Source organism: Dermacentor albipictus, unplaced genomic scaffold (assembly GCF_038994185.2).
Source record: "Dermacentor albipictus isolate Rhodes 1998 colony unplaced genomic scaffold, USDA_Dalb.pri_finalv2 scaffold_33, whole genome shotgun sequence".
In the NCBI taxonomy this organism is placed as follows: domain Eukaryota; kingdom Metazoa; phylum Arthropoda; class Arachnida; order Ixodida; family Ixodidae; genus Dermacentor; species Dermacentor albipictus.
In genome coordinates, this window is record NW_027225587.1 from 1,706,664 (window position 1) to 1,731,375 (window position 24,712).

Here is a 24,712-nt window from a genome sequence, read left to right on the forward strand (position 1 = left end):
TGCCCTGACTGAGTGTTAGGAAACGGCATTGCATGCCTCCATGTTAAATATGGTCAAGGTGGCGGGGAACGTTAACAAAATTCAAGTCTGGGGTTTGACGGGCCAAAACCACGCTTTGATTATGAGCCGCACCGTAGTAAGAAACTCCATATTTATTTTGACCATCTGGGGTCCTTTAAACTGCACCAAATTTGGTGCAGGTTAAACGCACAGTACGCGGGCGTTTTTGCATTTCAGCCCCATCGAAATGCAGCCGCCGCCGCCGGCATTAGATTCCAGGCACTCGGGTTAGTAGCGCAACACCTCAGCCGCTGTGCCACCACGGCGGGTGCGGCGGAGAAAGGAGTGAACATCGTTTTTACAGAGTAATTTAGCTTAGATGTTACCCGTTAGCGCGCTATACAGAACGAAACGAAAAGCTTGGCGGATATGTACAACATGGTGCTCATATTTCACATGGAGGCCAAATTCTTCTCTGTGACCTAGACGGGGTGCTGGCGAATGTGTTGGGAATCTGCTCAGCCACCAAGCACAACCTGCGCTGCTATACGTTCTCGGTGACAACTCGCACAGCGCAGAAGCACACGCACAAATGTTTAAAGAATGGGACGACAGACCGCCTGCAGTTTGCCATGACGTCGAAATAAGAAGCACAAACAGCGACGTTTCTGTACTTTTGTGGTCAATAGTTCAGTTCGCATGGTTGCGGCACGCATTACTTTTTTTTTTAAATACAAACGACGAAAACTGTGCGCGGAAACATTAGCACGGCGTTTGCGACGTTTGAATTTGGCGCCTTTTCCCGCGCATGCCATTAGCTCCGGCCGGTGCACTGCGTTACTGCGCCAAAGAAAGTAGTTCATCAAAGAAGTGAAGCAAAAAACTTTTATACACTTCCAACGCGCTACAATTTTTCTGTAATAACATGACATCACAGAATTTGTTATCAAATGGTACAATTTATGATAATATAAGCGTGTATTTGTATGAGTGTACATGTATGATTGCGCGTTTGCGCTGTTGAGGCTTGTAGCATTCCGGCGTGATCGTGCATGCCGGTTGTGTGAAAACTTCCTGCGTTTTCTGCGTTCTTTGTGTGCTTCGCTGTGACATCTTTGGAATGTTCCTGCGTGTTGCTCGCTTTTTATGGGCTTGTTGCCTCGAAGATCGCCATGATCGCCTCCGACTCAGCGACATCAAAGATGAGTTAGTGTTTCGAATTCCCCTTGTTCGTCCGCGCCGGAAGGGGAATTTCAGCGCCTGTGCGTGTTTTCATTCCTAGCACTATCCTTCCGTTGCCAGAATAGGTTGTACCGCACTAGATTCGTGGTATATAACATCGAGCTTTGTCCTGGTTTAACTTTACACTCCGCTTGTGGTGACGTAAGGCAGCTATGTGGTGCCAGCTAAAACAGGGCATGTTGTACGCCATGATTTCTGATACGGTATTCGAGCACCGATTGAGTTAGCCTTATTAATGAGCGCAAAACAATGCGACGTGAAACCATCCGATCTGTACTGTAATCGGAAGATATTTCGTTTGAGCCACGCTAGTACAAGACGTGGGAGCGAGCTTGTAGCGGCGTGGGGCGGTGGGATCGGCGAAAGTGTATTCTGTTGCGCTGAATTCCCTTCAGGAACGAGTGACTAGGCTGCTATCTGACACGCCGTGCGGCCGATGTTCGCGCGATCGGAAAACACAGAGGAGGCTGTCGCGCAATAATAATAATGAATTTGAAGGGTGTACATGTGATTCTATGCGATACGTGAGATACAATAGAGGGGGATGCCACAGAGTGCTGCGAAATCATCGAGTTATACGCCTTGCTAACCGCCTGTGTTTTGTTTTCCACCAGTTCGCGCGCATTCAGCTTTCTTTTTTCATCTTCGTTCGACGCCATCGAGTGCTTCGCCCCAAACGGCTTCGCGTAGGCGCTCTTAGCATTCACGGAAAGGCAGATTTCATGGCACTCCAGGTCCTACAACATTCAAAATAACGTAATTTCGTGAAATTGCAGCTTTTCGCACTTCAGTAAGTGACTGATTTAACAAAATTTTAAAATCAGTAGAGGAACGAGATGCCTGGCATATCTGCTTTGTCGTCCCACTGGGTTTCGAGGCGGCGTGTATACGTTATCGGCAACATAAACATCAATAATTAGCATTGTTTCTTGTGACCATAGAAGTAGCTAGTTATGTCGAAAAGCTATTTTTGCTTTGAATCCGAGCACTAAATAGTGAACAGATTGAAAGGGGAGCGCATAGTTGTGAACTAAATGACAACGCTTTGCCACAAGCTTGGAATAATGCATTGTCGAAAGAGCAGTTCTGTGAAATTCTTTCTTTGAGAGTAAGCAAAACTTCAGTAGCATCAGGTAGACGGGGAGTAAAAGAATGCAACACTGTGGTTTTATATGAAGGAGCATCCTTTAATATGTGGCCATAACAGTTCAGTAGATGCATGGAAATAATTTTTAAAATAATAGAGGAATGTGAAATAAATTATTTGACAAGCTCACACTGCCATTGGCAAGAGCGGCCACACTTTAGTGTATTCAATGACTAGTCATTTGTATCCGTCTATTTATGTCAGCCTAATGGTCCATGTAGCTCTTTTGATTGTTGATTTTGCTGCATTGTGGCTTCACATTTTAATACTGACATCTTTTTTCAGATTCAAAATGAGCTGAGAGACACCCAAGCTGGAATGCTAAAGGTGAATTCTTTGGCCATCCATTCTGTAACGTCACCATGATCAAATACAGTGATGCCGTGAAAATGTATTGCAGGAAGCAGAAAAAACAACATTGCTGATGCAACTGCAAGGCATTTGCTCCAGTGATCAATTGGTGCAGAGTGCCTTCATTAGGAGACATGGTGCTTTTAAGCACTCAGCTGAAAGACTGCAACTGCACCGGGACTGGGAGTGAATTTCAATGTCACTTGTGAACATATTAAAGATAGAATGTGCCTTCTTCAGGGTATATGCCTGATATGGGAGGGGTGTTCAGAAACAGTGTGGACATTAGTGGTCTACGTGAGTGCACATCTTCCTAGTTTTACCTATGTCATGCAGCAGTGCACTGCTAGAGGTATCAAACCAGAGCAGCAGCACCCTTTGAGAAAGTTGGCTGAAGAACGAGCAGTGATCAAAGCTTTCTGCATTTCAAGGGCCAAATTCCAGAAAGATTGATGCCGAGCTGGACGGTGTGAAGTGCCGGTCACCACATACTGTAGCCAGCATGGCATGAATCTCCTTGGCATTATGCCTCGTTAGGATACAGAAATTGCATCACTGCTCATAAAAAAAAAATGGAAATTGGGAGGTTGAGGGGAAGTGGCAGGGCTCCCCTCTGGAGTAGCCAGTGCATGCCCATTGCTATACTGATAATCCTACCTTAATGAGAACAAGTGATGCATGTTAACCTATTACGCAGCTAAGTGCATTCCTTGTTTTGTATTAAGGGGACACTAATGACACCTTAAATGAATTTAAAATAAAGCATCGTTTTAAATATCTACTTCTGTAAATTTCTTGGTAATTGCTTGATTATTAGAGAAAATAAAGCTCAGCGTTCAATTTTCTGAGTATCGCCCCAAAATCTTCGTGCTGACATCTCATTGTCACATCGTGGATTTCAAGTATTTTTTACAAACTTGGGTTGTATTGTTTCAGTAAAAGTTCCTGACGGTTCTTATTTTAAGTTTTTGGAATACAATGAAGAACATCTTTATTTGTAAAAAAAAATTGCTGCACCTGAACAGACATCAAAATCCATGACGTCACAGCAAGCGGGTGTGGTAACTTCAAGGCAGCACTGTCACCAATTTTTCCTCTTGCTGCTTTTACAATTTACTCACCCTCTTGTCATGGTACGAGTGAATCTCTTGAATTGTAGGAAGGTCATTTACAGATACATCTAAAATAATTTTTCTCTTTAGTGCTTTCTTGCCATAGTTGCTTAGGGGTGTTGGCACAGCGCCGCTAAGCACGAGGTCACATGATCAAACAACCGCATTTTGATGGAGGTGAAATACAAAACTGCCCATGTACCTTGCAGCCTGATTTGGTAAAAATTAATCCAGAGTTCCCCACTATGGCGTGCTTAAAGCCTGCTTCACATGCAAGCGAAAATGCTTGCAAATCCTGCCGCCGCGCCGCAGAAATCAGTTTCAACGGTGGGAGCGGCAAGGTTCGGGCAAGTTGGAATTTCATCGCAGCGGCAGAGCGGCAGCACTGCTTCCGAACGACCCACCTCGACACGTGACCAGCGGAGGATTAGTGCTGGAAAGCCTGCGCATAGGATGATGTTTATTTACTTGGTACACGTGGTACAGGCAACATGCCAAGAGAGCTTTTCAACGAATTGTTAAACTGCTAAGCGCAGGATATGTATTTATAAAATAAAAATTTGAGAGGCAGAGACAAAGCTATGTTTATGTTGGTAGTCGCAAACTACCGAAACTGGCTGAAAGTCCTGTGTTTTATGCCAGCAACATTGCTATTCGCAGCAGCGGAAAATGCGCGGCGGCAATGCATATGAAACGAAACTTTGCGATAAGCTTTGCAGCGCCGCGTCGTTGTTCGCTCCATTCGCTGAATCGCTTGCATGTGAAACAAGCTTAAACATCAGATTGTCGTTTTGGCACTTAAAACGCCAAAATGTAATTAATTTAATTTTACTTTAGTGCTCCTTTAAGCGGTAGAATTCATGATCTCTGCAAAAACTCATGCTCAAAGTATTTTCCGTAAAGATTAAATAAACAGTAGATATAAGTGTCTATTTATATTTTGAATTCTGTGATACGTGATGACTATTAGTGGTACGAGACAGAATTGTAATACAATGTGTGACGGCACGATGATGCACATCGAGGAAATGACCGAGTCTCCCTAGAGGTCCTTGACATGGACATCAACTGACTGTCCACAAACTTCTGAGTTCACTCCGTGATCTTGTGCAGCCTGTGCTTTGCGAGTAGATTAATTTAATTGAGGTTTAATTTAATTAATTTAATTTACTGTCCTTGTGGCTTATGTACATTTCATACCGTGGAGTGGAATCTCGCATTACTTCTGGAGCACAGCAAGCGAACGTGATGTGTAGTGGTAATCTTAGTAATGATCGACAATCATGTCCCACTTCGAGCTCCTAATGCTGCTTGCCAACACAAGCAGCAGCAGTTGCCCCAGATAGCGGGAAAGAAATCCATTGAAAAGTGGCATATGCCCAGGGTCACATACCCAGTCACCCAAGCTGTTCCAACGGTTGATCTTGAACTCTTCCCTCAACATAGCAGCCCAATCTCCCCATTAGACCATGGCTACATATTCACACAAATGGATGGGACAATCGAGACAAACACCTGAAAATATGAAGTATCCCAAGAATGGTAATCACAATAAATAGTACTAGATGTGCATTAGCGCAAGCTCTTGGGCCAGTTGGTGCATGATGAACTTGAAAAAGGGGGGTACCAGCAAAACAAAGGACGCGCACACATGGAAAAGGCGTTAGACAGGGACGAACGCTGGTCCGTCCCAAAGTCCGTCCATGTCTAATGCCGTTTCCTTGTGTGCGTGTCATTTGTGTTTCGCTGGTGCTCCCCTTTTTCAAGTACTATATGTTTGGATACGTTAGTTTATTTTTCTTGTTTGTGCTGGATTGTTTTTCTGAAACATGGGGCATCCAGACAGCATCAGAAGCTTGTAAGAAGTCAAGTTTAGCATTTTAGATTTGCAACAGGTACTTTTGTAATTGATTTGCAGTAGGGCTGTTGTGTGAATGTACTTGAAAGGCTTAAAACTGTTTTGCTAACATTTACTTAAACATGCAGGTTCACATACGCTGTAAGAGTGCACATTGAGAAGGTTATCCTGGCCCAGCTTACCATGGCCTGCCATGGTGGACCAGGAAAGTTTGCAAGGGCCTTGCTTCACCATGTGTTCACAGAGGAGGAGCTCATGGGCCATTTGGGCTTTGGAAATAACACCAAGGGGCAACAGAGGCTCTTGACCCCATCAGGGTCAGTGCTGTTATAGGCAAGTACCATATACCCTTTCCGGTTGCATTTTTACATTCACAGTTCTTTTCTAAATTTATGAACTTGCCATTGGCATAACAAACGACTTTCATGTAGCCTGTGTGTGCAGTTGTGTGCTACAATAGCCTACCATTTGGAATGACTGTTCATATGATCTTGAGTGCCTAATGCCGCCATACTCAAATGCTTCCAAATTTAAAAGCTGCCTTCACTGCCGAAAGTTTTTAGCATCTCCACCAAATAAAATGAGCTGCATTTGTGCATTAGCAGTGCTACTTGGCTGTCATTGCAAGGAATAGTCTGTGAAGCACGCTCCAAATCTGTTGGCATGGAGGACATGGTTAAGTAGCCTGAAAGTGTTAATACACGAATTGCGGAGAAGCTATGCTCAAGTGTGGTTACTGCTCAGCTCGAGCAGGAGCACGTTCACCAAATTGCAGAAATCAAAACAAAACAGCTCTCCATGTTCTGAGATGTGAAACAGTAGTTTCACCAATTTTAACAGACCACATCAAATCAAAGTTGCTCCTATCTTGAAGCAGGTCCATGTGATCCGAGACGGCAACCTTTCAGCGGAGGGAACCTGAGTGTTGTGGCAATTTTCTTTTGGTAGTTTCAATCAAAGAAACAACAGGGACCGAGTTGCCAGCTTCACAGTCAACAGTACTATGTTTAGTGGATGCTTACTTATTCTAAGCTCCTAACCTATGACTCGTATTTATTAACATGCACTGTATCACTTTGTATTCTAAGATAAGAAAAAATATTTATGTGGCTTTTCCTCATATACTTCAATAAATGGAGAATAGGCTCTTGGGGCCTAATGTATAAAGCTTCTTACAGACCATCGGACATGTCCACTACTCCCATTCTGAAATTGTTAGAATTGTTTCCTGCTTCCTTACTTCACCTACCTGTTAACATGGTTATGAACCATTGCCAAGTAGATTATGGGCTTAAATTTATCAAAAAGATGAATGGGCTTTTCTGTCGCTCTTGTTTAGCCCGTTGAGGATCACATTTTGGGGAGAAATATGCCTCTAATTTAGGAGTTATATATCTTTTGTAGTGTGCACATACTCAAAACTTTCGACTTGAATAGTGTCCTATTCAATTTAGTCTTTGAATGGTCACTATTTGTAAATGTGAGTATTATTCTAATATTTCGAAACACAAATAAAACATGAGATTTGAGCCAAAGTACGGTAAATTTTCACCTCCAATAACATAGTATAGACGTAAAACGTAAGAACTTGTAAAAATAGCAGACCAGGCTACGTTACTAAAGTAGCTGTACTTTAGAGGCTGTACAGCAATCATTCATGCTTACTGAAGAGTCCTGTGCATGTGAAGAAACTTTTTGCTGCTCCATTTGTGCCTTTAATAAACAGCTCTTCATAACATAACAATGACAGAAACTTGCTAACCTTAAGAATACTAGTATGTGAACCTCATCTTACATTAATTGTGATATCAGCTGTTCATTATTCAGAAGCTATCCAATATTTGATTTGCTTCTGGCATTATTCGGTTCAGTCTCAAAAATCACTTTTCGCGCATCCTTAATATTGTTATTGCAGATTTAAGTTCTTCAGGGCGACTTTCCGAGAAAATAAACTGGTAAATAATTTTTTTAAATAACAATAAAGTGGCAATACCATTTCAGTATTTGCAGTTTTACATGTTTTATTGTTTTATGCAGGATAAAGCAGCATAATTTTTTCTGTAATGAAACTTACGGAAACTTGTGGCAGCACTCCCAAATTAGTGCAATGACAGACACCAAGGAGCTAAGTGAAAAATCAGTTTGGGAGAAACCCAAGGAGCGACAGCACTATAAGAATATTTTCTAGAAGTCTCAGAAGGTTGCAGCACCTCCAGTGGGACGCTAGGCAACACTTTGTTCTGAAAAGGCAAATTTTTTCAGAACGTTCCATCACAGTGACAGATGTATGGCAGTGAACCCTAAAAGGGTTAAAGAAGTCAGTCCTATGGCATATGGCTCTTAAAAGACAGCATTTCTTCGTATCTTTCACATTCTGCATGTGTCATGCTAAGCAGTTTGGCGCACAACTACACGGAATCCTCATTATAACAGTAATTCAGTCGTTGAGGAAGAAAACATACTTCGCTGTAAGCAGTGTCTTCTTTAATGTGGAAAGTCCTAAGTCATTGTAAGGCGAGAAGTACGTTCCGATTGCATGTGAACTCAGGAAACCTAACATCAAATGAAGCTACACTCAATTATAGTGACATGACACTATTGTATTTGAAGCATGGAAAAGCACAGTGAAGTGCTGCACATTTTAATTATGAAACTTACAAGAAATAATTTTAGTTGTCAGTTCAGGTTTATTTATGAACGACATGAATTTTTTTCACCATTTTGTTTATCAGCAAGCAAAGTTCACATCTTTGACATTGAAGATATTCATAAAGTTATATTGCTACAGTGTTTTGTTCCTCTTTGCCCTTTCCTGCATTTGACACTTAGTGGAGTCCTGTGCCACACTAAATAAATTTAAATGGTCATGCTGTAAAGCTGTACCCATGGAAAATTGGAATAAAGCAACACAAATACATAAATCAATTTCATTGTAACAAGGGCATATTGCATGCCATTCTTTTGCATGTGGAAGTTGCTTTTTAAAACTTATTCTGGCTTGTTTTTGCAGGCTTCACGTGTCGCAAATTTCCTGGTACCAACATGCCCTATGTAAAGAACTCTGGCCTCGCTTCTCGCATGGGACCCTGCCCCTGAAGCAACTGCCCCTGCCCCTTCACCTCTGAAGAGCCCAAGTTGGACAGCTCAAACCAAAACACAAGTGTTGTGCTTTTGTAACTCTCGACATTTTTATGTTTTATGTTAGTCTCCTGAAGGGCCCAATTTGGATTTCTCAAATGAGCATACAAATGTTGTGCCTTCCTATGCCTTGACATTTTTATGTTAATTTTATTTATGTTAATTATGCTAGTCTCCTGAGAAGCCCACATTGGATTGCTCAATCCAGAATACAAGTGCTGTGCTTTGTTATAGTTCACTACATTTTTATGTTAGTTTTTGATATGGTTCCAGTAAGGATAGTGTTTCCTTATTAATATATTTTTTAAGTAGCTTAAGTCATTTCATGCCAAACCACCCAACAATTTTCTCAAGAACTGTTCCATTATGGCAAACCATTTCAAGTTTGCTTGATTTTGAGTAGGTACAACGAGAAAATTTTTGAGAAAATTTGCTTTCATACATACTCTTAAGTAATTCCAGGGCAACCAACCAGCGTTTTTTTGGCCATCACAGATATAGTTGAAGCTCCGAACTCTTGCTCCCCATTTATTTTCCTTCACAAAAATTTTTTTGAATTTTGGCAAAAATTTATTGTTCTTGCCCAGCTAAGCTAGAAGCCACTGATACACGTTTCTTCTGAAAGGGAAATTGTATGATCCAGATATTCAGGTGGTGTTCATGTCAAGAGACTGAAGTGGTGTGACTGCCAAAATTTGCAGTTTGAATTTTCTTCTAACGTAGGGAAATACAGAAGGCACAAAATGAATATAAAATCAGACTCCTTGACTTGGGATAGCAGCAAAATATTTCAAGCCTTGGAGGTTCAGTTGATCAGCTAAAAAAACTGTAACGTTGAAATTTTTTGCAAGCTTCGTGTTGAAGGTAAAAAATTAGCTTTGGTGGTTGGCACAAAAGTATGTCACCCATCATTACACAGCCGTACATGTCTGCTATGCATGTGACATGAAACAAAAAGTGATTATTCTTTAAGTGCGATAAGGTATTTTTTATAATGTTCCTTTGTGGATCACACATACAGCATAAATATAGCATAAATATATGAAGCCATGTCATCTAGCAAGGAAAGGTTGTTAATATATTAGCCACAAGAACTACTCAACAAACTGACTTGCCTTTTTTATCATTACGAAGGCAGGTGACGTCAAGCGCTGCTGCTGCAGTCTCAGCTCGTATTTTTTTAACACTGAACGCAAAAGGTGGTCGCCAATGGTGTCTGACCACATCAGACTGAACATGGCACATATGACTTTTATAGATGAGCATGTTCCAGCTCTGAAACAGTGGTAGCAAACAACACCACAAGAATTTGTTCATACTCATGTAGGTTTTCAGTCTTAATTATGAAGGTGTTTTCTACTTGCATCATCATTGGGCTTCAGGGAGCAGGGCACAAAGTGTCCTGCTCCCTCTATGTTGCATTGCAATGCGACATGCCCTTTAGGATGCTTTGTATGAACAATATCAGTGCTCTTTATAGATTTACTGTCTACATAATAGCTGATATTTCTTTTTCTAAACTGCATGAAACATATCTTTTAGCACTGCAGGATTCCCTCACATATTTATTACGTACGAGGTCTGTTAGAAAAGTATTCGACCTTTTTTTGCGAACACCTGATGAATATGAAACAAGCGCGTTTTCATCAGCCGCCCTTGAACCTTTGTGCTCATGCATGAATTTTTTCCCACCTGCCAATAGCGTGAATTGCTGGGACGCAGCGTTTGAATGAGGTAGTACGGTGCTCTCGTCGGTTTTTTATCGCAAGGAAAATGGCAGAGCGACTGGAGCAGTCCTACTGCATCAAATTTTGACAGAAACTGGGCGACAGCCAAGTGGAAACCATCTGGAAGATTCAGAGTGCTTTCGGTGACTGTGCTATGAGCAGCACACAGATTATGGAGTGGTACAAGTGGTACGGCCACACATCGGTGGAGAGCGAGCCACACTCCAGTCGGCCATCAACATGCCGAAATGACCAGGTCATTGCCGAAGTGAACCCCGTGGTGATGCGGGACCGTCGTGTAACTATCCAAGAAATTGCGGAAGAGGTGGGCATCAGCACATTTTATCCACATTCCATTATCACCGAAGATTTGGCCATGAAGAGAGTTGCACCAAAATTCGTTCACAAGCTGCTCATGGTGGAGCAAAAGCAACTTTGTGTTGAAGTCTCGCAGACATGCTGGATTCCACAAACAGTGACCCCAACTTCATGAACACCATAATCACTTGTGACAAGTCTTGGGTGTATGTTTACGACCTGGAAACCAAATCCCAGTCGTTACAGTGGAAGCATTCCACGTCACCAACCAAAGACTGCTAAGTGTGCAGCAACGTCAAAGTGTTGCTGACTGCTTTCTTTGACTCCCGCAGTGTGGTACACCACGGATACACACCACAGGGTCAAACAATCACTAAAGACTACTACAGGGATGTCCTCCATGGCCTATGTGATGCTGTATGGAGCAAGATACCGAAGTTGTCAACAGGAAATTGGCACATCCTTCAAGACAATGTTTTTCTCGCATTTGATTCAGACTTTTTTGGCGAAAAACCAGACTCCTGTAGTTCGACAGGCTCCTTGCTCTCCTGATATGGCGGCCTGCAACTTCTGGCCGTTTCCTAAAATCAAGGGGCCATTGAAACAAGCATGATTTCAGACAAAAGAAGACATTATGGCTGCAACGACAGCTGAGCTAAAGTCCATTTGGAAAGAAGCCTTCTCGGAATGCTTCTAACAACGGCAGCACCGCTGGGAGAAGTGGCTGGATTCCCAAGGAGACTACTTTGAGGGTGATTAGGTTTCCAACACTTCAGTTATGCCAGTTTTTTTTCTTCAGCCAAAGGTCGGATACTCTTCTAACAGACCTCGTATTGATATTTTATGTGCAATGGCTGTATGGTTTACCTGGCCCACACCAAACACAAGCCTCGTTGCATTAGAGCATGTGTCCCTTAGCAATAAAATGCAGACCCTAACACCGCTTATCTGTCATCTGTGCATACGAAGCCAGCTTTGTCGTCTGCATTCCCGGCCAGCAAGCTGTGCGCACATCAGAGAAAAGTCAGTGCTGACAAAATTTCAAAAAGGAATTTCTCGCTTTTAAAAATGACTTTTTTAACTTCACACATGCATAGCAGACATGTAGAGCTATCCAATAATGTGTCACATTTTTTTCGCCAACTACGAAGGCTGTTTTTTCCTTGAACATGAAGCTTCTTGCAAAAGATTAGAATTTTTTTTTACAGGCGATCAGCTGAACCTTCAGAGCTTCATATATTTTTCTGCTATACTATGTCACTTGGGCTACCATTCTGTATTTAATTTCTGTCCTGTGAATTTTTTCTTGCGAAAAAAAAACTAACGGATTGCAATTTGACTCATTTTTGCCGGTGCCAAAAGCAATTGTACTATGCAAATATTTGAAAAATTGGCTATTTTGGCAGTTGCATCACTTCACCATATTTTCACGCACACCTTTTGAAGGCCTCGATCAATACAATGTGCATTTGAAAAAAAAAGCATTTGAAGCATTTGAAAAAAAAATGAAAAGCTAGAGGACATTTGATGCCTCTAGCTCAGCTGAACAGGAAAACTAAACTGTCACCTAAAATGCTACAAAATATCTGGCAGAAATAAATAAAAGTGGGTAACAAGCTTTGAACTCTAGTAAACATATGGCAATGTTTCAGATTTATGTGCGGTGTGAAAAAAATGCTTGTCGATTCGGCATGGAATTGCATACCTGCAAGTGCATCTGTGCCATTTCCAGAGTTCAGTAAGAACGGCATTTTACATAACTTTGTAAAAATGGTTTATTGCTATCTAAAATACATGAGTAAAATTAATAGGTATAAGTCGGCTTAAATTTATTATGCAACAAAACATCTCCAGTAATGGCAATGATGTGCCTCTCATGTTTGCATAAAACCATATCTTCTGAATTCTTTCGTTATTTTTTGTGGCAGCGAATAAAATTGAAATGGAACTCGCACAAGGAGTAACTTTGCTGTATTCCAGCACATCACTAATAGCTGTCTTTGTTTCATATGAAAATCTGAAGCAGTCAATATGAATAAGTCGCTTGATATGGAATTACCTGCGCAGCAACGTTATCATGGCAGAAAACACAACTGGATCATGCAACAGCAATGCGGCATAATAAACTGCTCCCATAGGCATCACTTATTGTGATTGCCATGTTTCAAAAGTATGTAAGGTTTACTGAAATTGGCACACACCATTCAACCAACAAATAAGGATTGTACAGTGATCCTTTTTCAGTTTTACAGATATTTAAGTTGTCTGCCAGGTAGCATAATTCTTGTTCTTGAGCTGGATTATTCAGAGGTGGACATTACTAGCACAAGAAATGGAAACATTAAACTGATTGTCATAAATTTATTAATTCACTTATAACATCACAGCACATATTTCAGTTTGCAAATTGTAGCCAGTGAGTTTGCAAGACATTCACTTGAAATTAATTTCCAGGATGACACCAGTTTCGATATTTTTCCATAAATGTGAGAGAAATACAAGGGCATTCCGGTTACTTTTGTACTTCGATGTATAGCAGTGCATTTCTACAGCCAGTTTGATGGCATGTGTCTCGTTACTAGTGTCATTCTGGAAATTCATTCTAAGTGCATACACCTTGTAAAATTACCGGCCACAATTTGTAAAAACTTTATTAGGAACTGAGTTTTTGTTAATCAGCTGACTATGGTGTCTTGTTTCTCATGCAAGTAATGTTTGGCACTCTGTATCTAGAATTATGTTAGCTGCAACAGTCAGTCTTCAATAAGTTCCATGAAACTTAAAGATAACCACCCTGCATATCAGGTCTCAGTTGAGTGCTGTGGGCACAAGCAAATTGTGCCATGGTTATAGTACCACTGGCTAGAGAAAGCAAGTACCTTTTTTGAGTGTTCTTATTTACAGTCATGTCAGTCTGCTTGTACATTTATTTATTTAGGCATTTATTTTTTAAAATTTATTTCTTTTGGGAAATGTGTTTTACTTGAGAGCCACACTGACTACATCTTCAGTATTCAATTTTGTTATGGTGTCAAGCTGCAGGAAGTTTGTACTGTGCGATAGTTTTTAAGAAGTTTCTGATCTCAAACTACAAAGGGTTGTACATTTACAGAGATGTTTGGTTACAAATAAACAGTTCACCTAGAAAAATGGTTTTTGTCTGCATCAGTTCAGCACTCTTGATTTTTCGGAGGACCATTCACTCTGACAATTGAAAAAAGTGGCATAACAGTACTGCTAGCAGTTTTACAATATGGTTTATTACAGGCAATCTAGGAGCATGCTTTTGAGCCCAGGGTGACAGAGGTCTGCGGTACAAAATGCCTGTATTTAAATTTTATCCTTATCCTCTCACAGCAGACATGCCACCGTGACATCAAAGGTAATTATATGCAACATAGCTCAGCAGTATTTTAAGGTAAGTGCAGGTTTAAACTGCTAAATACCCAGTGGGGCATAAAGGGCTGTCAACGTAATTTGTGTTGATGTTCAACAGATCTGCAACAATGCTTCCATGGGCTTTCAATATTGACGAACTACACATTTCAACAATACCTCCATGGGCTTTCAATTTTGAGGCTCAACACATCTGCAACAATGCTTCAATGGGCTGTCAACATTGACAAACAACACATTTCAACAATACCTCAATGGGCTTTCAATTTTGAGCTTCAACAATGCTTCAATGGGCTTTCAACATTGACAAACTACACATTTCAACAATACCTCAATAGGCTTTCAATTTTGAGCTTCAACAATGCTTCAATGGGCTTTCAACATTGACAAACTACACATTTCAACAATACCTCAATGGGCTTTCAACATTGACAAACAACACATCTTCAACACTGCTTCAATGGGCTTTCAAGAGTGAAATACACCATAGTTTCAACGATATGCCAACGATCTTTCAAATTGAGAGGCCACAATGATGTTTCGACAAAATGTCGCGGGCCAATTATCAACACTTGTCAACAATTTCCTCAATGATGTTTCAACAATTCGCCAATGATCTTTCAAGGTCATTTGTTGACGTTGACCAATGATATCTCAATAACCTTTCAACAATTTTTTTTGTAAGGGAACACACTTCGCACGTTTTCAGCATCGTATCTGTAACACAATGTCTTGTGAAAATTTACCTGGTAGATGATGAACAAACGTGCAAGTAAATCAGCCTACCGGGTGCCTGAGAGTCGCCAAACACGCGCCCTCTGGTCCTGCCGCGTGGAAAAGGTAGACTCATCAGAAAAGATGACGTGACTCCAGTCCTCGCTTGTCCATGAAGCAAGCTGCAAAGCAAACTGCAGCCTTGCGTTCTTGTTCGCCGCTGTCAGTAATGGTTTCCGTGCTGCCACGCAACTGCGAAACCCTGCATCCTTCAGTCGACGGCGAACTGTAGAATCTGAAGCGTCGAGGTCTAAGGCTTCACGAATTGCTCTAGCAGGAAGGAAAGGATCCTGGACCACGGCTGCGATGATTAACGCGTCTTCATCCTCCGTCGTAGATCTTGGTGGTGGCGCCCGGGGGGCGTCACGGATGCGTCCTTCATGCTTAAAAGCCTGAATTATTCTATTCACGGTCTTCAATGGCCTGTTAACCAATACTCCGATTTGACGTTGGGTATACCCCTTATATGCAAGATGCACAATTTCACGCCTCTGCTCCTCGGGAACCCTAGCCATGGCAGTATGCCGTCACCTGTGGGACGTTCAGAAACAGCGTCTCTATTTATATATTTGCTCATGGTATGCTCGGTGGTGGCGTGATCTTTATCATAAAACGTGCGGCAGCCGGCGCGCAACATAGCAGACGATGAAGGCGCTTTCCGGTGACGCGATGCGCGCGGTGGTAAAATATTCAAGCCGCAAACGCACTGCGCATGTGCAGAACTTCGCGTTCGCGCCGGCAGGATCGCTGATAGCTCAGTGCGGCACGCGCTCCCGTGTTTACGCTAAGCGTGTTCACGACTGTACTCTGTCACCTTCGGGAACACGGTTGACGATAAGAAACGACGTCAGCCGTTCTTCGTACGACGCCCAGTCATTCGTGGAAACGTCGAATGGTTCCATCTGGCCCAGTTGAGCAGCAAACTGCGTCGAACCTGCACGGGCTTCTTTGTTCATGATATCAGTCAGCGAAGAAAAGAAAAAGCAGCACTCTTCAATCATAGAGAAAGGGATTGAACAAGAGCGGACACTCGGCGAAAATTGGAAACAGGAAACACGTCACGCTATAGTATTAACATCGACGAATTGGGGCCGCGAGCATCAAAAAAAAAGAAGAATGTGAAATGAGATTAACAGAAATTGTTTTATTTTTCTATTCTTTCCCGGAAAAATTAAAAATATCTGCGTATAAATTAAATTAAACTTTGTGGCTTATTTCCGTTGCCTAGCGACAGGCGAACCGGCGAATGACGAGCCAGATGTTTGCGTCATTCGTCAGACACACCGCCGAAGCGAGAGAGACCGGCCGCGCATCTGAGCGTTGGACAGTTCGGGCACCCGTCTGCCTGTTTTTCTATTTTGGGATTTAGCCTGGTTTGGTGGCCTCCCGGCGAATTATTGCGTTCATTCGGAACTTCGACATGGCAGCACTGCACTATTGGACCACGGCAAGGTGAGCAACTTCGTTCGACAGTCAGCGACGCACTTCAAGCAATTAGGCTTACTGCCTGGCACCTAGGCTAGACCAACGCCTCCTTTAAAAAGATGCCTGCCGTGTGCGCCGAAAACATGCTCTTTTTACCTTTCCCCTTTTCCTCCTTTTTACTCGAGGTGGTAGCTAGCGATCGTTGCGGTGGTCGCTTGCAACACATGTGCGCATGCGCACTTCACCGCATGGCAGTGCGGCCGGCGCGGCCGCCGCTACCGCCGCGACACCACACCGCCCCAATCCCCTTGGCGGAGATAGGGACGTAAGTGGCGCCATCTCTTGACGACTGGCCGCAACTCAAGGCGCGACGGCTACAATGGGTAAGCGAACGACGCCGCAGGCATCTTTCTAGAGGAGGCGTTGGCTAGACTTGTGACGCAGTTAACGAAAAACAGCGTGGCCGTTGTGGAGCAGTTAATTTGAATTACAGAATCGTACTGGGAGATGTTTGCGACGCTTCCTATAAGCCCCAATATTATTTTAACTAATTTCGGTAGTTTTTGGGCACGCTAGTCGCACAGGGTGCTGTGACGCAGTTTCGCGTGTACTGAATTTTACTGCGACAAGTTTTGGCGCTTTCTTTGACTGCCAACATTATTGAAACTAATTTAATTACCTTTCGGGCTACCTTACGAGCGCAGTGGGCGCGCCTGACGCTGTAACTCGGTTAGCGAAAAGCAGCTCGGCCGGGGTAACAGTTAGTTTGGCGCCTACTGAATCTTACTGCGACAAGTTTGTGGCAATTTTTATGTCCCCGCAACAATTTAAGCCTTCTTTCGGTACCCACGCTTGTCGAAAACACGACGAGCAATCGTCAAGAGTGATAACACGGGAGTGCGTTGCTTGCGCTTGCAGAACGCACGAGAGATAAGCCAGGAACTAGTAACTCGAAAATTCTTTCTTCTGAACGGCACCCGCGCATTTTGTCTTGAGTGCGAGTAGAAGGAATTCTGCGATCGTCCAGCATGCTCTCGTTGAGAGCCTGTGTTGTGGCCATCTCTGTGTATTCGTAGCGTATTATGGCGTCGGTTGTAGCCAAGTTCGCGAAACGCGCCGTTGCCCGCGCATTCGTGCTAATAAAGTGCAGGAAATAAGTATTGGGAAGAGGGGAATGCTTGGAATTAGAATGTGTTTGTGGTATGTACGGTATTGCTTGGGATGAGTCGGGTATTTTCTACGCCGTGTGTGTAAATACGAACTGCTTTTGTTTGTAATGCTGCCCACTCACCACTTTCGCACGCTTCGCCTCTATAGGCATGTTAATACATGTTCATACCAAATTAACGCTTGTAATTTTTTCAGCTCACGTCGTCTGGTGGAACTTCCTGCGGAAACTGCTGATGCTTACCTGGTGCCACAACGCTGGATGAATGCACAAAAAGCCCGCGACGAGCATTTACAACGAATAAAATAAACGTTAATTTTGCCTCATTTCACAAGGTGTCTTGCGTCCTTATGAAATTGCGCGTGGTACATATTCAATGGAGCCTTTTGAAATAGTTCGCAATCATTTTTACTTAATAAAATTATTTGTAAATAAATACTTTATAAATAAAAAATGAATATATAATTAAATATTTGCTGCGAAAGCAAAAAAAAAGGTGGTGCCGGCGTGACACGCACCAGCTAGTATTCAAAACGCGCGCGCATAAAACCGAAACCGGAAGTGTGCTTCAGGTTTTAACATCTACGGCTTGGTGCGCTGCAGCCAATTCGGCTGCTAGGCTCTATGGGAGTGTCCGCTCTTGTTGTATTCCTTTCTCTATGCTTCAATCGTCGATACTGAACAGAGGGTGAATGCCGAGAACACTTGCCTTCCTTGACGCTGCGCAGCTCTTCAGAATCCCTTCTTCGTCGCCACGTGTTACGTTTTGCGCCAGGCGTGTCGAAAGGAGCAGACAAGTTCCGGGTGAACGACGTTTATTAACCCATGCTTCTGGGTTGAGGCTCGGCAAGAAAGAGAGGGCCGCTAGCAAGGGGCACTCTGCTTTTAACACTTAGTGGCGCATGCGCACTTCGCAGAGTGCTCTTACCAACATGAGCGCCAGCCGACACAACACATAAGAAGCCGATCAATGAGTTAGCGGTACGAGGGAAAATAGAGGAATTCCGGATCAAGCTACGGAACAGGTATTCGGCCTTAACTCAGGAAGAGGACCTTAGTGTTGAAGATATGAACGACAATCATATGGGCATCATTCAGGAATATGCAATAGAAGTTGGTGGTAACTCCGTTAGACAGGATGCCAGTAAACTATCACAGGAGACGAAAGATCTGATCAAGAAACGCCAATTAATGAAAGCCTCTAACCCTAAAGCTAGAATAGAACTGGCAGAACTTTCCAAGGTAATCAACAAGCGTAAGACAGCTGACATAAGGAAGTATCATGGATAGAATTGAACATGCTCTCAGGAACAGAGGAAGCCTAAAAGCAATAAAAAAAACAAGGAATAGACAAGAATCAAATGTATGCGTTAAGAGACAAAGCCGGCAATATCATTACTATTATGGATGAAATCGTTCAAGTGCCTGAGGAGTTCTATAGAGATTGATACAGTCCCAGTGGCAGCCACGATGATAATGGAAGAGAGAATCATCTTGAGGAATTTGAAATCCCACAAGTAACGCCGGGAGAAGTAAAGAAAGCCTTGGGAGCTATGCAAAGGGGGAAGGCAGCTGGGGAGGATCAGGTAACAGCAGATTTGTTGAAGGATGGTGGGCAGATTGTTCTGGAAAAACTGGCCACCCTGTATACGCAATGCCTCATGACTTCAAGCGTACCGGAATCTTGGAAAAACGCTAACATAATCCTAATACATAAGAAAGGGGATGCCAAAGACTTGAAAAATTATAGACCGATCAGCTTACTGTCCGTTGCCTACAAAGTATTTACTAAGGTAATTGCAAATAGAAACAGGAACACCTTAGACATCCGTCAACCAAAGGACCAGGCTGGATTCCGAAAGGCTACTCAACAATAGACCGTATTGACACCATCAATCAGGGGATAGAGAAATGTGCGGAATATAACCAACCCTTATATACAGCTTTCATCGATTACGAGAAAGCGTTTGATTCCGTCGAAACCTCAGCAGCCATGGAGGCATTGCGGAATCAGGGTGTAGACGAGCCGTATGTAGAAATACTGAAAGATATCTATAGCGGCTCCACAGCCACCGTAGTCCTCCATAAAGAAAGCAACAAAATCCCAATAAAGAAAGGCGTCAGGCAGGGAGATACGATCTCTACAATGCTATTCACAGCGTGTTTACAGGAGGTATTCAGAGAACTGGATTGGGAAGAATTGGGGATAAGGGTTAATGGAGAATACCTTAGTAACTTGCGATTTGCTGATGATATTGCCTTGCTTAGTAACTCAGGGGACCAACTGCATTGCATGCTCACTGACCTAGAGAGGCAAAGCCGAAGGGTGGGTCTAAAATTAATCTGCAGAAAACTAAAGTAATGTTTAACAGTCTCGGAATAGAACAGCATTTTACGATAGGTAGCGAGGCACCGGAAGTGGTAAGGGAATATATCTACTTAATATAGGTAGTAACTGCGGATCCTGATCATGAGACTGAAATAATCAGAAGAATTAGAATGGGCTGGGATGCGTTTGGCAGGCATTCTCAGATCATGAACAGCAGGTTGCCATTATCCTTCAAGAGAAAAGTATATAGCAGCTGTGTCTTACCAGTACTCACGTACGGGGCAGAAACCTGAAGGCATACGAAAAGGGTTCTACTGAAATCGAGAACGACGCAACAAGCTATGGAAAGAAGAATGATAGGTGTAACGTTAAGGGATAAGAAAAGAGCAGATTGGGTGAGGGAACAAACGCGAGTTAATGATATCTTAGTTGAAATCAAGAAAAAGAGATGGGCATGGGCAGGAAATGTAATGAGCAGAGAAGATAAAGGATGGTCATTGAGGGTTACGGAGTGGATTCCAAGGAAAGGAAGCGTAGCAGAGGGCGGCAGAAAGTTAGGTCGGCGGATGAGATTAAGAAGTTTGCAGGGACAACATGGCCACAATTAGTACATGACCGGGGCAATTGGAGAAGTATGGGAGAGGCCTTTGCCCGGCAGTGGCCGTAACCAGGATGGTGATGATGATGATGATGATGATGATGATGATGATGATGATGATGATGCAAGAACAGGTGTTGTAAAGTAGTACCTGGAATGTACCGTAGTAGTACCGTGAGAGTAGTACCGTGAGATTCCTGTTCCGCAACTTTTGTAGGGCACATGATATATCAATATTGGACAAACTTTGTTTCGATTATGACGATTTCGCTTGCTCCTCATATAATGTGCATTACCTCTGCGAATTGTTTAAGGGCATTGTGAATGGTTGCACGGCGCGCTTTGTTCCAACTATTATAAAGAAAACAAACAGTAAGAATGCGTAGATTTCTAGAGAGGCATTGAAATTTAAGAGGAAGTCAAATAATATAGAGCAAGAAACTTTGCATAATGTTTTGCATAATGAACAAAACAAAATTTGAAGTGTCCTCTGAACTTAAGAATAACGTGGGCCATGACAAGTAAAATAATTAGCAGAAGGAATTGCCTAATTTTATTGCAACGCCACGTGAGAAGTTCTGGCGTGTGGTGCCAACGAAGTCCGAGGTTTGCGAAACGTCTCTAAATACAGGGCAGACAAGTTAATGACTCCAGCATAATTTCTCACCCTTTCAATGAGCACTTCCATTCTGTCTGTACAAGCGATAACCATTCTTTACACAATTTTAATGCCTATTTACCATCTACGTCACAGACAATGGTATCCTCAATATGGTATTGAAACTCGACGTTAAAGAAGCCCTTGATCCATAAGGCATTTCCAATACATTTCAGAAAAAAAATATGCTGTATGGGTCTCCAACTATCCTTACATTTTGTATACCCGGTCAAATAAGGCAAACTTCTGATATATTTCTTAACACCCAAATATGGACCAATATAAAAGCGGGCAAAAACAATAGTGTTATGAATTACCGATCTATTTCTTTGACTTAAACTACCTTTAAGTTTTGGAGAACATAATTGATAAACATATGGTAGCGTTCCTTGACAGCATTCGTTTTCTCAATAAATGCGAACATGGGTTTAGAAGAGGCCTGTAGGCCTGTGCTCAACTCCTTGAAACATTACATGATTTGCCAAAAGCCATCAATAGGTGCAAACAGGTTCATGTATTGTTCATGAATTTTTGAAAGGCATTTGATAAAGTTTCACGCAATAAACAAAATTTTAAATTAGACATGATATTTGACAATTAACATGTAATAAAAAGGATTTCGGCATACCTGACAGAAAGACAGCCTTATGCATATTTCTGTGATCACTGGTCCAAGCCAGTGAAAGTCCTTTCGGGTGTTCCCCAAGGTTCTGTTCTTCGCCCCTATTTTCATTATATATAATAATGACATAAGGGAAAACATTCCGGTTGAAATTAAACTCTATGCAGATGATTGCGTTTTATACTCGGAAATTGATAGAAAGTGCAACCATATACTGCTATATCAAGCTCTGCAGAAAGTAGCTTTGTGGTGCGAAGAGAGGCAAATTACGAAAAGGATGTTTTTGAAAACTACACAGAAAACAACAACTGCGCTTTCAATATGCCTCTGAAAACGTAATACTATATTAAGTAACTATAAAAGCTTAGGTCTTTAGATCTCGAGCAATCTTAGCTAAAATAAGCATATTAATTATGTATTCGCATACGCAAACCACAAGAGATTTTTTATGAGGCGAGCGCTAAAGTTAGCGTTCCTCCAGTCCGACTTTTGTCCTACAAATCTCTTGCTTGGCTACGCTGCACGCTTTTTCTCTAATAATTTCTTAAGGGCATCTGTGACGGATGTCTAAAAAAGCCAAATTTTATTCTTTCGAATAATGAAATCGCTGTTCCAGGCTGAAATTTTTATATCAAATGGCCGTTGGCTATTTTGAGATCGATGTGACTAAAATATTTTCATTTTCTACGCTATACGCCACGAGACAGAGGCATAACTTCACAATCATTACATTTTATACACGCAGCAGTACATTCTAGTACTCTTAATTTCCACGTGCAATAGTAGACGGGAATCTGCTTAGCAAAGATATGGTGACAGCACAGTCATTATTAGCTTCATCTTCCTATCCTGAAGCCCGCAATTAAAATATAAAAGAATAATGTTCTAAATTTTTAAATTATATATTCTTCTTGTATCTCTTGTTTTGATGTACTGAGTTGCTTCAGTGTAGCCTTGAGGAACTGTAGTTATTCTACAGCGTAGTTATGTACCTATACACTGTTATTGTATTGCTCCCTGCGATTATTGTCTGCTCACTTACTCTCTCAGCAGTGTAAACATTTTGCTGTGCCTGTGCGTACCACAATGCTCCAGCATGATATGAAACCCCTGTGAGTTTCTTTGTGTTCGCAGGAGCCCAATTGTACACCGATGCTTAGCATTGATGATTGACTTTGTGTCAGCACCCTGCTAAAATCACCTTTTTTGTTACCAGTATCTACAAATACAGAAACATAACAGTAGTGGCATGACTGATGCAAGTACACTTAACGAACCCTCAAAGTGTAGTGATGATTACAAAGTTTGACTTTGAATCAAAGCACAGAAATCATTTTGAAGAAACGATGGTAACTTATTCGCTGTGGCTCTTATTATACTACTGAGCGGTAAGTTGCTCCCTTACATTATTGTTAATAAAAGGAAGGAAGGCAATCGTAGCTGAAACGAGGGATATAATGTATACATATGTTAGAGTGGGGATGTGTCTTGTTCCACACGTGCTATGTGAGACCTATGCGACGCTTTTGGTTCGATTTGCTTTCCACGTCCACCACGATGGTCATAAGGGACGGTGGCTTAAACACCCAAGGCTAGATGTAGTACACACACAGTTACACAATAATTAGTGCAGAAGGATGAGCAATGTATCCAGCTTTTCTGAACACGAGGCTTCAGTTCGCCTGAGTGCCACCACGTGGCGTACTGACCTTAAGCTTTTCAAGTTTCCCGCGGTCCACGCGGGGATATTGTCAATAAAACAAAAACAAAATAAACGCTATCTTTGCACATTGAACTTCGCCACAATGGTTGTCCCAGCGGCGTTATCAGTGTTCTTGATAAAGTGTAGCCGCTCGTCGCCTGGAAATGACTTATCATCTTAAGAGTGTTTACTCGCGTCGAGCGATGATTAATTCTGGGCTTTTGATGCGAATATTTTTTCTTCTTTTCCTTTTTTCTTATTGATGCTACGGAATAAACAAGCTATGTAACTGTCAGAAGCGTTCCGTGGCAGCCTTTCTTCAGTCGGCAAAATTCTTAAGGTCCGAACATCGCGCAGCGTCTGCGAGAGGCGCCGTCGTGGATGGCTTTTGCCTTTGACCTACAGATTTCGTTAAGGTGCCCCCAATTATTTCCCTAGCGACTTTGCAATCCGCAGTCATGGGCTACCGCAGCAGCTGCAAATCGAGATGTGCATAAGTATTAAGATGGACACACGGATGAGTTGGTTTTGTACCTTGAGGCAAAAGGCAGGACACAAGAATTGTTCAATCTGTCTCTGTGTCGTCTTCCGTTAGTATGCTTTGGCCGAAGCTGCTCGTAATAATACATCACATTTACTGGTCACTGGGCCAGGTACACCTTTGGGTATGACATATATAGTACTTGCAGTTAGTTCCCAAAGTAATCTCCTTACGCGGTTATCCACATCTGTGAAGGAAGACCAGTATTTAAAATTATTGTGCAGTAATATATGCGGGATTTGTCTGTTCTCCATATTGTCTATCATGTTGCCGTCCCGCCCTTTTAATATAGCCTCATTGTAGACCAGCAGGTAACGAACACCATAAAGGCTACCCACATACTCAAAGACCTCGCGCACATTGTATTCAAGAGTTCTACGAGTGCTTAAAGAATGTTAGATAACAAATTATAGGCTTTGTTTTCATTGACGTTATTTAGCGGTAATGCTGACTGCGAATGTATGATTTCTTCAGCGTATACTGCAGAGAGTGGTGAGTTGATAGCCAAATGCTACCTTGCATGCACTACTGCTCTTTGTCGGCGTAGTTCACATCATACAGCGAGCCGTGTTTGCTTGAGGCGTTGTTGTGCGCCATTGTTTGTAA

At 42.3% G+C, this 24,712-nt stretch overlaps 1 long non-coding RNA gene across 1 annotated transcript; it reads left to right on the forward strand.

Moving 5' to 3' along the window:
- Window positions 1-2,671: 2,671 nt before the first annotated feature.
- On the forward strand, window positions 2,672-14,043 carry LOC139052778 (uncharacterized). Its single transcript, XR_011510055.1, has 3 exons — window positions 2,672-2,716; window positions 5,839-6,043; window positions 8,721-14,043. It is a non-coding gene; the product is annotated as an uncharacterized lncRNA (long non-coding RNA).
- The last annotated feature ends 10,669 nt before the right edge of the window (window positions 14,044-24,712 follow it).